This window comes from Elephas maximus, chromosome 1, assembly GCF_024166365.1.
Source record: "Elephas maximus indicus isolate mEleMax1 chromosome 1, mEleMax1 primary haplotype, whole genome shotgun sequence".
Lineage (NCBI taxonomy): Eukaryota > Metazoa > Chordata > Mammalia > Proboscidea > Elephantidae > Elephas > Elephas maximus.
In genome coordinates, this window is record NC_064819.1 from 76,537,317 (window position 1) to 76,555,493 (window position 18,177).

The 18,177-nt window shown below is 40.8% G+C and overlaps 1 non-coding gene across 1 annotated transcript; it reads left to right on the top strand.

Moving 5' to 3' along the window:
* Positions 1-15,223: 15,223 nt before the first annotated feature.
* Positions 15,224-15,296, top strand: TRNAV-CAC (transfer RNA valine (anticodon CAC)). The gene has a single exon. It is a non-coding gene; the product is annotated as a tRNA-Val (tRNA).
* Positions 15,297-18,177: the final 2,881 nt, after the last annotated feature.

Genomic DNA, 18,177 nt, shown 5'->3' on the forward strand with positions numbered 1-18,177 from the left:
ACAGGAAATATACTGCCATGGACTGCCGGAAGAACTAACAAATCTGTCTTGGAAGAAGTACAGCCAGAATGCTCATTAGAACCAAGAATGGCAAGACTTCGTCTCACATACTTTGGATGTGTTATCAGGAGGTACCAGTCCTTGGAGAAGGACATTATGCCTGGTAAATTAGAGGGTCAGAGAAAAACAGAAAGACCTTCGACGAGATGGACTGACGCAGTGGCTGCTGCAATGACCTCAAGCATAACAACAATTGTGAGGATGGCGCAGGACCAGGCAGCATTTCGTTCTGTTGTAAGGTGTGCCATGAATCAGAACCAACTCCATGGCGCCTGAGAAAAACAACAGAAAGATGCACTAGAAGAGGAAGGACTTCCCCCTAGAGATACACATAGAATTTGGCCTTCTAGACCTATAAACTGTGAGAAAGAAAAAGAAAAATTCTGTTCTTTAAGCCACGCACTTGTGATATTTCAGTCACAGCAGTAATAGGAACCTAAGACATCATTATGTCATTATGTCAGGAACCACTTCTGTTTTGCTTTGTATTGGCAGTGACTGGCATACAATAGTACATCAATACCCAGTTGCCATCAAGCCCAGTCACTGCTCCACAGGGTTTCTATGGAGCAGCTGCTATATTAGTTTTGCAGCTGACTTCTTAACCACTACACCACCAGTGTTCCTACTACATCAATATCTCGGCTAAACATTGGAGGAAATCCTTCAGCTCTCTTGGGGAGGTGAGGTAGGCACAAAATTTTAGTGTGGTATGAAGCCCATGGAGATGTGGCTAGTCTAAAGATTAAATCTTTCCCTCAGAAGTGATTCTCTGTGGGGCCAAGCATGGTCCAATCTTCTCTCAGAATCAGTTCTTCACTGATTTGAAAACCCATTTAACTAAACTTGTCTTTGGTCTGGGATAGTGTCATTATCCCAAAAGTATGAAGGACAAATATGTAAGCTGTTGGATTTTAAAACCAGCAATATCTGGATGGAATTATGTTTTGATATTTATCTTGTCTGGAAATGCAGAAATAAATTGTTCATACTGGATTATTGTGAAATCCAAATCTTTCAGAAGGATGGTGGGCCATCTCAAGTTTTGTATTGAGTTCCTATGCTAATCAGGCCTCCTTGTCCTCATTTACCCCAGAACTGAGCTCAATCTGTTTATCTTGTATTCCCAACACCCTTAACATTTTGGTGCTTATATCGTGCACTTTTAGGTCAAATGATCTGTGAGTTTCTTATGCACGGGGTGCTGATTCAGCCTAACCTCCCCACATGGTCCAGTCTACATTTTCAGAAATGCTGGTTTTGATGTGAGGAAGTTGTTACTTGATGGCTGCTGATGGGAAAGCTGATCCCAAACAGTGTGAAGGAAAAAAAGTTAAAAACCTATCTTTCTGATGATAGAAACTAACCTAGAAGTGAGGGCTGTCCTGGGGTAAAAATCGCCTCAAAGGTATAATAAAGGAAGAAGAAAGTGTCTGCTCCATAAATGTTCAACGAGGCAAAAATGGGAAACAGACAAGCATACTGCCAGAGCCATGTCTGCCCGAGTCCCAGGACTGTTACAGAATCATCAGTATATAATAACATTACAAATGAGGAAAATCATTACAGGTTTACCTTTTCAGATTGGATAAAAATTGTTGAATACACGTGATTCTACATTTTGAATTGTCTTTCTTAGTAACCCTTGGTTCTGGTTTGAGTAATGACAGTCAGGAAGGTCTTAGCTGGTCCAACAAACCTTGCTATTTACTAAATACTAATAGACAAAGGGAAACCCTGCTGCCATTAAGTGGTACAGCTGCTAACCAGGAGGTCCTTAGTTCAAATCCACCAGCTACTCCTTGGAAAATCTATGGTGGCAGTTCTATCCTGTCCTATAGGGTCACTATGAGTCAGAATCGACTTGACAGCAGTGGGTTTTTTTTTTTATTATTATTAACTTTCATTAAGCTTCAAGTGAACATTTACAAATCCAATCAGTCTGTCACATATAAGTTTACATACATCTTACTCCTTACTCCCACTTGCTCTCCCCCTATTGAGTCAGCCCTTTCAGTCTCTCCTTTCGTGACAATTTTGCCAGCTTCCCTCTCTCTCTATCCTCCCATCCCCCCTCCAGACAAGAGTTGCCAACACACTCTCAAGTGACCACCTGATGTAATTAGCTCACTCTTCATCAGCATCTCTCTCCCCCCCGCTGACCAGTCCCTTTCATGTCTGATGAGTTGTCTTCGGGGATGGTTCCCGTCCTGTGCCAGCAGAAGGTCTGGGGAGCATGGACGCCGGGATTCCTCTAGTCTCAGTCAGACCATTAAAAAAAAAAGTATGGTCTTTTTATGAGAATTTGGGGTCTGCATCCCACTGATCTCCCGCTCCCTCAGGAGTTCTCTATTGTGCTCCCTGTCAGGGCAGTCATCGATTGTGGTCGGGCACCAACTAGTTCTTCTGGTCTCAGGATGATGTAGGTCTCTGGTTCATGTGGCCCTTTCTGTCTCTTGGGCTCTTAGTTGTCGTGTGACCTTGGTGTTCTTCATTTTCCTTTGCTCCAGGTGGGTTGAGACCAATTGATGCATCTTAGATGGCCGCTTGTTAGCATTTAGGACCCCAGACGCCACATTTCCAAGTGGGATGCAGAATGTTTTCGTACTAGAAATATTTTGCCAATTGACCTAGACGTCCCCTCAAACCATGTTCCCCAGACCCCCGCCCCTGCTCCGCTGACCTTTGAAGCATTCATTTTATCCCGGAAACTTCTTTGCTTTTGGTCCAGTCCAATTGAGCTGACCTTCCATGTATTGAGTGTTGTCTTTCCCTTCACCCAAAGCAATTCTTATTTACTGATTAATCAATAAAAAAACCCTCTCCCTCCCTCCCTCCGCCCTTCGTAACCACAAAAGTATGTGTTCTTCTCAGTTTTTACTATTTCTCAAGATCTTATAATAGTGGTCTTATACAATGTTTGTCCTTTTGCCTCTGACTAATTTCGCTCAGCATAATGCCTTCCAGGTTCCTCCATGTTATGAAATGTTTTACAGATTCGTCACTGTTCTTTATCGATGCGTAGTATTCCATTGTGTGAATATACCGCAATTTATTTAGCCATTCATCCATTGATGGACACCTTGGTTGCTTCCAACTTTTTGTTATTGTAAACAGAGCTGCAATAAACATGGGTGTGCATATATCTGTTTGTGTGAAGGCTCTTGTTTCTCTAGGGTATATTCCGAGGAGTGGGATTTCTGGGTTGTATGGTAGTTCTATTTCTAACTGTTTAAGATAACGCCAGATAGATTTCCAAAGTGGTTGTACCATTTTACATTCCCACCAGCAGTGTATAAGAGTTCCAGTCTCTCCGCAGCCTCTCCAACATTTATTATTTTGTGTTTTTTGGATTAATGCCAGCCTTGTTGGTGTGAGATGTAATCTCATCATAGTTTTAATCTGCATTTCTCTAATGGCTAATGATCGAGAACATTTTCTCATGTATCTGTTGGCTGCCTGAATATCTTCTTTAGTGAAATGTGTGTTCATATCCTTTGCCCACCTCTTGATTGGGTTGTTTGTCTTTTTGTGGTTGAGTTTTGACAGAATCATGTAGATTTTAGAGATCAGGCGCTGGTCGGAGATGTCATAGCTGAAAATTCTTTCCCAGTCTGTAGGTAGTCTTTTTAGTCTTTTGGAGAAGTCTTTAGATGAGCATAGGTGTTTGATTTTTAGGAGCTCCCAGTTATTGGGTTTCTCTTCATCATTTTTGGTAATGTTTTGTATTCTGTTTATGCCTTGTATTAGGGCTTCTAGGGTTGTCCCTATTTTTTCTTCCATGATCTTTATCGTTTTAGTCTTTATGTTTAGGTCTTTGATCCACTTGGAGTTAGTTTTTGTGCATGGTGTGAGGTATGGGTCCTGTTTCATTCTTTTGCAAATGGATATCCAGTTAGCCAGCACCATTTGTTAAAAAGACTATCTTTTCCCCAATTAACTGACACTGGTCCTTTGTCGAATATCAACTGCTCATACGTGGATGGATTTATATCTGGGTTCTCAGTTCTGTTCCATTAGTCTATGTGCCTGTTGTTGTACCAGTACCAGGCTGTTTTGACTACTGTGGCTGTATAATAGGTTCTAGAATCAGGTAGAGTGAGGCCTCCCACTTTCTTCTTCTTTTTCAGTAATGCTTTGCTTATCCGGGGCTTCTTTCCCTTCCATATGAAATTGGTGATTTGTTTCTCTATCCCCTTAAAATATGACATTGGAATTTGGATCGGAAGTGTGTTATTTGTATAGATGGCTTTTGGTAGAATAGACATTTTTACTACGTTAAGTCTTCCTATCCATGAGCAAGGTATGTTTTTCCACTTAAGTATGTCCTTTTGAATTTCTTGTAGTAGAGCTTTGTAGTTTTCTTTGTATAGGTCTTTTACATCCTTGGTAAGATTTATTCCTAAATATCTTATCTTCTTGGGGGCTACTGTGAATGGTATTGATTTGGTTATTTCCTCTTCGGTGTTCTTTTTGTTGATGTAGAGGAATCCAAGTGATTTTTGTATGTTTATTTTATAACCTGAGACTCTGCCAAACTCTTCTATTAGTTTCAGTAGTTTTCTGGAGGATTCCTTGGGGTTTTCTGTGTATAAGATCATGTCATCTGCAAATAGTGATAACTTTACTTCCTCCTTGCCAATCTGGATACCCTTTATTTCTTTGTCTAGCCTAATTGCCCTGGCCAGGACTTCAAGTACGATGTTGAATAAGAGCGGTGATAAAGGGCATCCTTGTGTGGTTCCCGTTCTCAAGGGAAATGCTTTCAGGTTCTCTCCATTTAGAGTGATATTGGCTCTTTGCATAGATGCCCTTTATTATGTTGAGGAATTTTCCTTCAATTCCTATTTTGGTAAGAGTTTTTATCATAAATGGTGTTGGACTTTGTCAAATGCCTTTTCTGCATCAATTGATAAGATCATGTGGTTTTTATCTTTTGTTTTATTTATGTGATGGATTACATTAATGGTTTTTCTGATATTAAACCAGCCTTGCATACCTGGTATAAATCCCACTTGATCAGGGTGAATTATTTTTTTGATGTGTTGTTGGATTCTGTTGGCTAGAATTTTGTTGAGGATTTTTGCATCTATGTTCATGAGGGATATAGGTCTATAATTTTCTTTTTTTGTAATGTCTTTACCTGGTTTTGGTATCAGGGAGATGGTGGCTTCATAGAATGAGTTGGGTAGTATTCCATCATTTTCTATGCTTTGAAATACCTTCAATAGTAGTGGTGTTAACTCTTTTCTGAAAGTTTGGTAGAACTCTGCAGTGAAGCCGTCCGGGCCAGGGCTTTTTTTTGTTGGAAGTTTTTTGATTACCATTTCAATCTCTTTTTTTGTTATGGGTCTATTTAGTTGTTCTAGTTCTAAATATGTTAGTTTAGGTAGGTAGTGTTTTTCCAAGAATTCATCCATTTCTTCTAGGTTTTCAAATTTGTTAGAGTACAATTTTTCGTAGTAATCTGAAATGATTCTTTTAATTTCATTTGGTTCTGTTGTGATGTGGTCCTTCTCGTTTCTTATTCGGGTTATTTGTTTCCTTTCCTGTATTTCTTTAGTCAGTCTAGCCAATGGTTTATCAATTTTGTTAATTTTTTCAAAGAACCAGCTTTGGCTTTTTTAATTCTTTCAATTGTTTTTCTGTTCTCTAATTCATTTAGTTCAGCTCTAATTTTTATTATTTGTTTTCTTCTGGTGCCTGATGGGTTCTTTTGTTGCTCACTTTCTATTTGTTCAAGTTGTAGGGACAGTTCTCTGATTTTGGCTCTTTCTTCTTTTTGTATGTGTGCATTTATTGATATAAATTGGCCTCTGAGCACTGCTTTTGCTGTGTCCCAGAGGTTTTGATAGGAAGTATTTTCATTCTCGTTGCATTCTATGAATTTCCTTATTCCCTCCTTGATGTCTTCTATAACCCAGTCTTTTTTCAGGAGGGTATTGTTCATTTTCCAAGTATTTGATTTCTTTTCCCTTGTTTTTCTGTTATTGATTTCTAGTTTTATTGCCTTGTGGTCTGAGAAGATGCTTTGTAATATTTCGATGTTTTGGACTCTGCAAAGGTTTGTTTTATGACCTAATATGTGGTCTATTCTAGAGAATGTTCCATGTGCACTAGAAAAAAAAGTATACTTTGCAGCAGTTGGGTGGAGAGTTCTGTATAAGTCAATGAGGTCAAGTTGGTTGATTGGTGTAAGTAGGTCTTCCATGTCTCTATTGAGCTTCTTACTGGATGTCCTGTCCTTCTCCGAAAGTGGTGTGTTGAAGTCTCCTGCTATAATTGTGGAGGTGTCTATCTCACTTTTCAATTCTGTTAAAATTTGATTTATGTATCTTGCAGCCCTGTCATTGGGTGCATAAATATTTAATATGTTTATGTCTTCCTGATCAATTGTCCCTTTTATCATTATATAGTGTCCTTCTTTATCCTTTGTGGTGGATTTAAGTCTAAAATCTATTTTGTCAGAAATTAATATTGCTACTCCTCTTCTTTTTTGCTTATTGTTTGCTTGATATATTTTTTTCCATCCTTTGAGTTTTAGTTTGTTTGTGTCTCTGAGTCTAAGGTGTGTCTCTTGTAGGCAGCATATAAATGGATCGTGTTTCTTTATCCAGTCCGTGACTCTCTGTCTCTTTATTGGTGCATTTGGTCCATTTACATTCAGTGTAATTATAGATAAATAAGTTTTTAGTGGTGTCATTTTGATGCCTTTTCATGTGTGTTGTGGGCAATATTGTTTTTCCACATACTTTTTTGTGCTGAGACGTTTTATTTTTTTTTTTTTTCATGTGTGTTGTGGGCAATATTGTTTTTCCACATACTTTTTTGTGCTGAGACGTTTTTCTTAGTAAATTGTGAGATCCTCATTTTCATAGTGTTTGACTTTATGTTAGTTGAGTCGTTATGTTTTTCTTGGCTTTTATCTTGAGTTATGGAGTTGTTATACCTTTTTGTGGTTACCTTATTTTTACACCTATTTTTCTAAGTAAAAACCTAACTTGTATCGTTCTATATCGCCTTGTATCACTCTCCATCTGGCAGTTCAATGCCTCCTGTATTTAGTCCCTCTTTTTGATTATTGTAATCTTTTACCTATTGACTTCCATGATTCCCTGTTTTGTGTATTATTATTATTATTATTAATTAATCTTAATTTGTTTGTTTTTGTGATTTCCCTATTTGAGTTGATATCAGGATGTTCTGTTTTGTGACCTTGTATTGTGCTGGTATCTGAAATTATTGGTTTTCTGACCAAACAATATCCTTTAGTATTTCTTGTAGATTTGGTTTGGTTTTTGCTAATTCTCTAAACTTGTGTTTATCTGTAAATATCTTAATTTCGCCTTCATATTTCAGAGAGAGTTTTGCTGGATATATGATCCTTGGCTGGCAGTTTTTCTCCTTCAGTGCTCTGTATATGTCATCCCATTCCCTTCTTGCCTGCATGGTTTCTGCTGAGTAGTCTGAACTTATTCTTATAGATTCTCCCTTGAAGGAAACCTTTCTTTTCTCCCTGGCTGCTTGTAAAATTTTCTGTTTATCTTTGGTCTTGGCGAGTTTGATGATAATATGTCTTGGTGTTTTTCTTTTTGGATCAATCTTAAATGGGGTTTGATGAGCATCTTGGATAGATATCCTTTCGTCTTTCATGATATCAGGGAAGTTTTGTGTCAGGAGTTCTTCAACTATTTTCTCTGTGTTTTCTGTCCTCCCTCCCTGTTCTGGGACTCCAATCACTCACAAGTTATTCGTCTTGATAGATTCCCACATGATTCTTAGGGTTTCTTCATTTTTTTTAATTCTTTTATCTGATTTTTTTTCAGCTATGTTGGTGTTGATTCCCTGGTCCTCCAGATGTCCCAGTCTACATTCTAATTGCTCGAGTCTGCTCCTCTGACTTCCTATTGCATTGTCTAATTCTGTAATTTTATTGTTAATCTTTTGGATTTCTGCATGCTGTCTCTCTATGGATTCTTGCAACTTATTAATTTTTCCACTATGTTCTTGAATAATCTTTTTGAGTCCTTCAACAGTTTTATCGGTATGTTCCTTGGCTTTTTCTGCAGTTTGTCTTATTTCGTTTGTGATGTCTTGAAGCATTCTGTAAATTAGTTTTTTATATTCTGTATCTGATAATTCCAGGATTGTATCTTCATTTGGGAAAGATTTTGATTCTTTTGTTTGGGGGTTGGAGAAGCTGTCATGGTCTGCTTCTTTATGTGGTTTGATATGGACTGCTGTCTCCGAGCCATCACTGGGAAACTAGTTTTTCCAGAAAATCCGCTGACTGGTACGCTGGCTCCAGGCTCTGAAAATAATCGTTGCCTCCCCGTATTTGTTTGTTATCCGTCTCTAAATCTGTGTTTGTTGTTCGGGGTTCGTAGATTGTTATGTATGTGATCGATTCACTTGTTTTTCCGAGTCTTTGTTGCAAGAGGGATCCGCGGTAGCGTCCACCTAGTCCACCATCTTGGCCCTGCCTCCCAGCAGTGGGTTTTTAGTAGACAAAGATAACAGTGGAAAATATGTGGGTCTTTTGTGCTCTGTTTAAGACTTGTTTATGTAAAAGTATCCGTAGAAGATGTTTTCTAGGTTTTGCCAACTATTGTTTTTATAGCTCAGGACCCAGTTGATGTGTCCGTGTGAGTCCAGCTCCAGCTAGATCACATTCTTCATACTCAAGGACAGGGAGTAATGGCTCCAATTTGAATTTCTAGGTTAAGAGGACCCCATTCCCTTCACCGATTCTGCCAACACATTCAGCTATGATAAACATGGCTCAGTAAAAAGGAACTCGAGGCATGAAATCCAGTTACATCTGTTTCAGTATAAGATATAATATATTGTTACAGGAAACGGATAATCAATAATCGTCTAGATCTCATTTTCATCATCTCCTAGATAAGAAATTTAAGCCAGAATGCTCCTTAGAACGGAGGATGGTAAGACTTTGTCTTACATGTTTTGAACACGTTACCAGGAGAAACTCTCAACGAGATGGATTCACAAAGTGGGTGCAACAAGGGCACAAACAGTAAGGATTGTGAAGATGGTACAGGACCAGGCAGTGTTTCCTTCTGTTGTACGTGAGGGTGTCATTTGATAGCACCTAAAAACAACAAAACAACAACAACACTCTGTGCCAGGGATTGTTTTATTTGCAAAGGCTACAGTAGTAAACAAACACAAACAGAAGTCTGTGCCCTCATAGACCTTACATTCCAATGATAAACAAACACAGTACACAAAATGATTTAGTAAATTACATTGTTGTTGTTGTTAGGTGCCGTCAAGTCAGTTCTGACACATATGGGCCCTATATACAACAAAATGAAACACTGGTTCATCCTGAGCCATCCTCACAATCTTTGCTATGCTTGAGCCCCTTGTTGCAGCCACTATGTCAATCCATCTTGTTGAGGGTCTTCCTCTTTTTCACTGACCCTCTAATTTACCAGGCATGACGTCCTTCCTCAGGGACTGAATGATCCCTCCTGAAAATATCTCCAAAGTATATGAGACGTAGTCTCACAATCCTTGTTTCTAAGGAGAATTCTTGTTGTGCTTCTTCCAAGACAGATTTGTGCATTCTTTTGGAAGTTCATGGCTTATCTGATATTCTATGCCAACACCAGGATTTAAAGACAACAATTCTTCTCTCTTATTCGTTGTCCACCTTTCGAACACATACGAAGCAAGTGAAAACACCATGACTTGGGTCAGGTGCAGCTTAGTCTTCAAGGTGACTGCTTTACTTTTCAATACTTTAAAGAGGTTTTTTGCAGCAGATTTTCCCAATGCATTGTGTCTTTTGATTCCTTGACTTCTGCTTCCATGGGTGTAGATTGTGGACACGAGCAAAATGAAAAACCCTTGACAACTTCAATCTTTTCTCCATTTCTCATCATGTTGCTTATTGGTCCAGTTGTGAGGATTTTTGTTTTCTTTATGTTGAAGTGTAATCCGTATTGAAGGCTGTAGTGTTTGATCTTCATCAGTAAGTGCTTCAAATCCACTTTACCTTCAGCAAGCAGGGTTATCTCATCTTTATAATGCAGGTTGTTAATAGTCATCCTCCAATCTTGATGCCCTGTTCTTCTTCATATAATCCAGCTTCTCAGACTATTTTGTTAGCATACAGATTGAATAAAAAAAAAATTTTTTTTTGAATAGGTATGGTGAAAGGATACAAACCTGATGCACACTTTTCCTGACTCTAAACCACTCATTATCCCCTTGTTCTGTTTAAAGGACTGCCTCTTGATTTATGTATAGGTCCTCTGGGGCACAATTAAGTGTTCTGGAATTCCCATTCTTCACAATGTTGTCCACAATTTTTTATGATCCATTCAGCCAAAGGCCTATGCATAATCAATAAAACACAGGTAAATATCTTTCTAGTATTCTCTGCTTTCAGCCAGGATCCATCTGACATCAGCAATGATATCCTTGGTTCTGTGTCCTCTTCTGAATCTGGCTTGAATTTCTGGTAGTTCCCTGTTGATTTACTGCTGTAGCCACTTTTGAATGATCTTCAGCAAAATTTTTCTTGTGTACAACATTAATGATATTGTTCAACAATTTCCATATTTGGTTGGATCATCTTTCTTGGGAATAGGCATAAATATAGATCTCTTCCAATTGGTTGCCCAGGTAGCTGTCTTTTTAAATTTCTTGGCATAGATGAGTGAGCACTTCCAGTGCTGTATTCATTTGTCAAAATATTTCAGTTGGTAGTAGAGTCGACGTTAATGACATGCATAGTGTCAACGTTTAGGGACCTTAATTTGCTGATGTGAAATGACAAAATAAGAAGAAACAGCTCCAAACATCCATTAATACTAGGAACTTGGAATGGAAGAAGTATGACTCTAGGAAAATTGGAAATCATCAAAAATGAAATGTAACACACAAACATTGATATCCTAGGCATTAGTGAGTGGCAATGGACTGGTATTGGCCATTTTGAATTGAACAATCATATGGTACACTATGCCAGGAATGATAAATTGAAGAGAAATGCTGTTGCATTCATTGTCAAAAAGATAATTACAAGATCTACCCTGAAGTACAATGTTGTTGGTGATAATACCCACAGTGAAGACACTGGAGAAAATTAGAACAAATCCTTAAGAGCCAAAGTACAACCTTGAGTATATCCTAGTGAACTTGGAGACCATCTCAAGAATAGATTTGATACATTCAAAACCAATGAGTGAAGCCCAGAGAAGTTGTGGAATGCTAACAGGACCCCATACATGAAGAAAGCAAGAGGTCTTTTAAAAGACAGGAAAGAAAGGAAAGACCAAAATGGATGTCAGAAGACACTCTCAAACTTGCTCTTGAACATCAAGTAGCTAAAGCAAAAGCAAGAAATGATGAAGTAAAAGGGGCGAACAGAATATTTCAAAGGGCAGTTCGAGAAGACAAAATAAATATAATAATGATATGTGCAAAAGCCTAGAGATAGAAGACCAAAAGGAAAGAAGAAGCTCATTAGTTCTCAAACTGAAAAAACTGAAGAAAAAACTCAAGCTTTAAGTTGCAATAGTGAAGGATTCCATGGGGGAAAATAGTGAACGATGCGGGAAGCATCAGAAGAAGATGGAAGGAACACACAGAGTCACTGTACCAAAAAGAAGTAGCCGGCATTCATCCACTTGATGAGGTGGCATATTATCAGGATCCAATGGCACTGAAGGCATAGATGAAAAACAAGGTTCCCAGAATTGACAGAATTTGAAGTAAATTACATAGTTCATTAAAAGCAGATAAGGCTTTTGCAGAAGAAAACAGTTTTTAATGGTTATGAGGGTGGGGAGGGAGGAAGAGGGGTATTCACTAACTAGATAGTAGAAAAGAATGATCTTAGGTGGTGAGAAAGACAACACACAATACAGGGGAAGTCAGCACAACTGAACCAAACCAAAAGCTAAGAAACTGCCTGAATATAACCAAACACTTCAAGGGACCGAGAAGCAGTGGCAGGGGTCTAGCGACCATGTTTTCAGGGGACATCTAGGTCAACTGGCATAGCAAAGTTTATCAAGAAAACGTTCTGCATCCCACATTGGTGAGTGTCGTCTGGTGTCTTAAGAGCTAGCTATTGTCCATCTCAGATGCATCAATTGGTCCCAACCTGCCTTGAACAAAGGGGAATGAAGAACACCAAAGACAGAAGGAAAATATGAGCTCAAGAGACAGAAAGGGCCACATAAACTAGAGACTCCATCAGCCTGAGACCAGAAGAACTAGATGGTGCCTGGCTACCAAGGACCACCCTGACAGGGAACACAACAGAGAGTCCCTGACAGAGCAGTCCAAAAGTGGGGTGCAGAACTCAAATTCTAGTAAATAGATCAGACTTAATAGTCTGACTGAGACTGGAGGGATCTTGGAAGACATGGCCCCTGGACTCCCTGTTAGCCCAAAACTAAAAGCATTCAAGAAGCAAACTCTTCAGACAAAGATTAGACTGGACTATAAGACATAAAATGATACTCATGAAGAGTGTGCTTCTTACTTAGTTCAAGTAAATGGGTAGCTCCTGTTTGGAGGTAAGATGAGAAGGCAGAAACGGATAGGAGCTGGCTAAATGGACACAGGAAATTCGGGATGCAAAAGAGAAGTGTGTTGTCACATTTCAGGGAGAGCAAATATAGTCACATAATAATGTGTGTATAAACTTTTGTATGAGAAACTAACTTGAACTGTAAACCTTCATTTAAAGCACAATTTTTAAAAAAGTAGGTAAGTGCTTTGGAGAACAAAATCACAGATGAGAATAAGGAGTTCAGGAGTAGGGGGAGCCTGGAAGTTCAGGGTGTCTTCACTAATAATGTGATATTTGAAGAAGTAGAGTTAGTTGTATACATATACGGAAAAGAGCACTGCAACCTGAGGGAATAGTCAGCGCAAAGGCCCTGAGGCAGAAGGATGTCTGATGTATTTAACGTGGAGCAAAAAGCCATTGTAGCTGTGGCAGCATGAGCGAGGGGAAGAGCAAATTGAGTGGGGAGCAGGGAGCTTATGCAGAGCCTTGTAAGTCATTAAAAGGATTTTGACTTTTTTTTTTTCCTGAGTACAGTAAGAAGCCAAGCTGAGAGTAAAACAAGGATTAATTGTTGGCTTTTAAATATTCTGTAGAAAGTACCCTATTTAAGGAGAGGGAGGCAAACTCAAGACATATTAAGAAGTTAATAACATTCTGGAGCCCTGGTGGCACAGTGGTTAACAGCTCAGTGCTAACCAAAAGACCAGCAATTCGAATCCACCAGCTGCTCCTTAACCAGGCTTTACTGAAAAAGGAAAACCAGGGTAATCAAGGGTCATGTATAGGTCTGTGGACTAGTATGAAGACAAGAAACGAGGAAAGGTGTGGCCAGGAGGGAAGGAGAGAGCGAGAGAGAGGAGAGGGGATGAGGAGTTTTTTTTTTCTTTCCTATTTTTTTTAAAAAACCAACACAAGAAAACACACACGCACACAATCAACGTTTGTTCCGGAGTAGAAACATAAATAGGGAAGAATTAAGCACTGTTTTCCTCTCTTGGAAAGAGAAAAACAAACAACTAAATGAAAAGGGTACACAGGGCTGCAGCTGCGCACCAGCGGCATCGCGGTTCGCAGGGGTGTACAAAGAGGCTGCTGGGGCGACCGGTTTCTGCAACACAGGGTGACCACTCGCGGGTTACAGAGGCATCTCAAGGGCTAAGGGTCAAGTGTTCGCCCCCGGAAAGCGGGGGATCCAGCTTGTCCAGTCCGAGGCGCCCTCTCCAAGTCCTGGGCACCCTGGGGAGATCTCGGGGACCGAGCCCTCTGCAAGTCCTGGGCACCCCTCCAAGACCCGTGTGCCCACGGGGGCTCCTGAGATCCGCGCCCTTTACGAGTCCAGGGCGCTCACGCCCCATTCCCGAGCTCGCCTCTTAGGGTGTGGCCCACGCATGAGCCCCTCTAGTGGGCTCAGTACCAAGGCACCTGGTGCTGGGAAAGCAGCTTGCAGCCTCTCTTGACTTGACTGAGGGCCTTCTGCTTGAGCCCAGCCACCTGCTCGCTCAACAAGGCTGGCCCTGGACGTCGGCTCCGTGTTCTGGCTATTAAGCGTCTTCACTTTCTCCTCCAGGAGCTAGAGGCGCTCTCGCTTGCGCTTGCGGTACTTGCAGGCGGCAAAGCGATAGCGCACCATTTGCGCTCTGCCTTAATGTGCACTTGAGTGTCCCTGTCGATGGGCGACTACTGCCGACTCTCGCCGAAGCTCGGTACTACCGGCACCATCTGCGGCTCCTCTTTGGCCCGTGTCAGGCGCGGCAGAAGCCCAAGCGCGCCCGGTGGCGGCGGCGGAAGGGCACGAGCTAGGAGGCGGCGGCGAAGGCCATTGTGGGGGTGCCACCTGCTGCGGCCCATGTAGCTGCTCGAGTTTACACATTCCAGAGCAGAAAATATGACTCTGATAGAACCAAGAAAATAAATAAATAAAACCCAAAGCCACTATCGTGGGTCGATTCCGACTCATAGCGACCCCGTAGAACAGAGTAGAACTGCCCATAGAGTTTCCAAGGAGCACCTCGCGGATTTGAACTGCTGGTTTCCTGGTTAGGAGCCATAGCACTTATCCACTATGCCACCAGGGTGTCCTCTTACAGAACAGAGGAGTTCATCTGATGTCTAATACATTCACTCGCCACACATTCCACTTCCATAAGTCCCCACCACGCCCACGACCTTGTCTTGGCAGAAAACTGGGCACAGACTTACACCCACAGTCTCTGCCCCTCGGTGTCTCCCGCTAGTGCCAGGGCACAAAGTGCAGAAGGCATGCTGAGCCCGGCCCTTTTGTTCCAGTCCCTAAAGGATCAAGTCCAGTCATTGGGCATTGAAGATCATAGCGACTTACACCGGCAGAGAAACGAGCCTAGTGTTTTTCAAAACATTTTTTGGAACTTGACCGAGATTTCCCTACCCGGTGTTTGTGAAGGAATTGGGAGCCTGTGAGTAGCATTTCTTGGCTATGATTTATTTTATGATACTGTTAATTTTAAGAATCGGCAAGTGTAAGCCGGGGGTGGGGGGTGGGAACCGCTCCTCGACCATGAAAATGTCCTGAAGAAAAGCAGAAATTTCAGATGAATCAATTTTGCAACCGCATATTGCTCTGACAAGCAAGTTTCCGTGGTGTAGTGGTTATCACGTTCGCCTCACACGCGAAAGGTCCCCGGTTCGAAACCGGGCGGAAACAAACTTGGTGTACTTTTTGTGAATTCTGAATTTACCTCCAGAAACTCTTCATCTGAACATGCTTCAACCAAGCCCCTAACCTTCGCTTTCCTTTTGTAGCACCAGACTTTAAATTAAAAGTAGAATGTAGTTGACATGCCTCCTAGCCCGACCCCAGATGCTTGACAGGCACTCATTTTCCATTGGGTTAGAAAATTTCTGCAGCCGAGAGAAAGGCGAGGTCTCCGTCCTCTTTCGGCACAGAATTCAAAGTGAAGAGTCCTGAGACAGTAGTGTGGCTGATGTACGCAAAAAACAAAACAAAACAAAAAACCATGCCTTCGAGTCCATTGCGACTCACAGTGAAGGTATACGACAGAGCATAAGGGCCCCACTGATTTTCCCAGAGCGGCTCATGGACTCAAACTGCTGGCCTTCTGCATAACACCCCAGCGGTTAACTAAACCGCCACCAAGACTTGGGATATGACAGAAAGGAAAAAATAAACTGCTTCCCAGTGGAGTGGATTCCCACCCATAGCGAGCCAAGAGTACACGGAAAAGTGTCCCATAGGCTTCCAAGGAACTACTGGTGGATTTGAACTGCTGACCTTGTGGTTAGCAGCCATACCTCTTAACTACACTACCAAAAAAAAAAAAAAAAAAAAACACCTATTGCCCTAGAGTCAATTCTAACTCCTAACAACCCTACAGCAGAGAGTAGAACTGCCCCATAGCCTTTCCAAGGAGGGCCTGGTGGATTACAACTGGTGACCTTTTGGTCAGCAGCCATAGCATTTAACTACACTCCCAGCGTTTCCGAAAATGAAACAGCTGATCTTAGAAGATGTACAGGTGCAGGGCCAGGAGTAGTGAGGCTAAAGCAGGGTTACTAGAATCTATTTTTATATACAAGTTTGGTAAGGGGTTACAGTTAATGGTGGAAACCATTATGTGTGAGGGTTTCTTAAAGTCGTTATGAAAAGTTCCAGAAAGGAATAAGAGTACAAGTGGAAACTCACTGTTCTTTGTTTTCCCTACCTAGACCTGGAACGTTCCATGAAGGGTACTCTACCTTAACCAACAAAGAACTATGCCACTGAGAAGTTATGCTGTCACAGTGGAGCATGTTGCAATTTCTTTTTGTTTCAACTGAGAACCCATTGTAAGTCACCAAGCCAAGAACACATGTTGCCAGTTTGTTCCCAAGGAAACCTCGGCTTAGTAACTTAATGGAATCTAGCCAAAAAAGACTCCTTAAATCAATCATGTTTTCCCACGTTATCTTTCTCACCTTTGACAATAATGTCATTTTTCTTAATTCACTTCCTTCCATAATAGTATATTGGAGACTCTCTGATGGTGATTCAGTGGATTCAGCTAGTCTCTTGTGCCCAGCGCACACTGGCTAATACCTCATTGCAATAATCATCTTTGTCTGTGCTAATAAAAATCTCATTTGATTAAATTTGATTCTGGGGTCATTTTCCTCATGACAGACAAAATGGTGGCTGTCAGTGTAGGAAGAAGTAGTCATAGTCTGGAAATATTTTGAAGAAAGAGAAAAGAGAAATTTCTGACCAACTGGATGTGAGGTATGAGAGAAAGAATGAAATAAATGATGACTTCAAGGTTTCTTAGCCTGAAAGACTGAAAGAATTGAGTTGCCATTAACTGAAATGGTGAAGATTGGATGTAGCAGGGTTCTTAGAGAAAAACGGGAGTTCTGTTTTAGACATGCTAGCTTTTAAGATGCCTAGTATAAATCATTCAAGTGGTAATGCCAAGGAATCAGTTGTGTATAGAAGACATGAGGTTAATGGAGTGGTCTAGACTGCAGATACAAATGTGTGAGTTGTAGACATATAAACCAAACCCATTTTCATCAAGTAGTTAAGGGCTTGGCTACTAGTCAAAAAGTCACCAGTTCTAACCCACCAGCCACTCCACAGGAGAAAGATCTCGCAGTATGCTTCCCTAAAGATCATAGCCTTCAAAACCCTGTGGGGAACTCTACTCTGTGTCCTACAAGGTTGCTATGAAATGATGTAGGCATGCAAATGATTTAAATCATGAGAATGGGTGAAATTACCAGGGAGTAAGTGTATATAGTGAGTGTATATAGAGAAGAGATTCAAGGACCAATCTTTGGGAGATTCTACTATAGAATGGGTGAGGAGAGGCAAAACAAACACAGGATATTGAGAAGGATAAGCCAGGGAGGTAGAAAGATAGTTAGGATAGCAGTGTCTCCGAAGTAAAAAAGAAAAAAAAGTTTTAAGACAGTAAGAGTGTTTATTGACACTGAGAAGTTGTCTTAGTTTCTCAGTGCTGCTGCAACAGAAATACCATAAGTGGTTTTCTTTAAGGAACAGAAATTAATTTTCTCAGTTTAGGAGTCCAGATTCAGGGCCAACTCTAAGGGAATGCTCTTTCTCTGTTGGCCCTGGGGGAAAATCTTTGTATCAGTTTCTATAGCCCCAGACTTCCTGGGTTCCTTGGTAATCCTCACATGGACTTCTGTCTTCTTCCCTGTTTGTTCTCCCTTATCTCAGTGCCACTCTGTTGTTTTTGTATCTCAAAAGTAACTAAAGAAATATCCTACACTGTTATAACAAAGAAAACTGCTTCCAAAATGGGATTAAATCTCCAGGTGTAGGGGTTTGGATTCCAACACATATTTTAGCAGGACCTAATTGAATCCATAAGAAAAGTTAAGAAGGATAAGGTCTTGAAAGAGTGAGAAGTCATTGGTAATCCCGACAAGAACTTTCCATGAACTGGTTGTGTCAAAAAAGCAGAAGGTAGGGGATTTAGAAACAGTAGGAGAGAAACTGGAGACAGTAAATCTGCATAACTCTTTAGAGGGGATTTTTTATAAGACCATCTGAGAAATAGGATAGT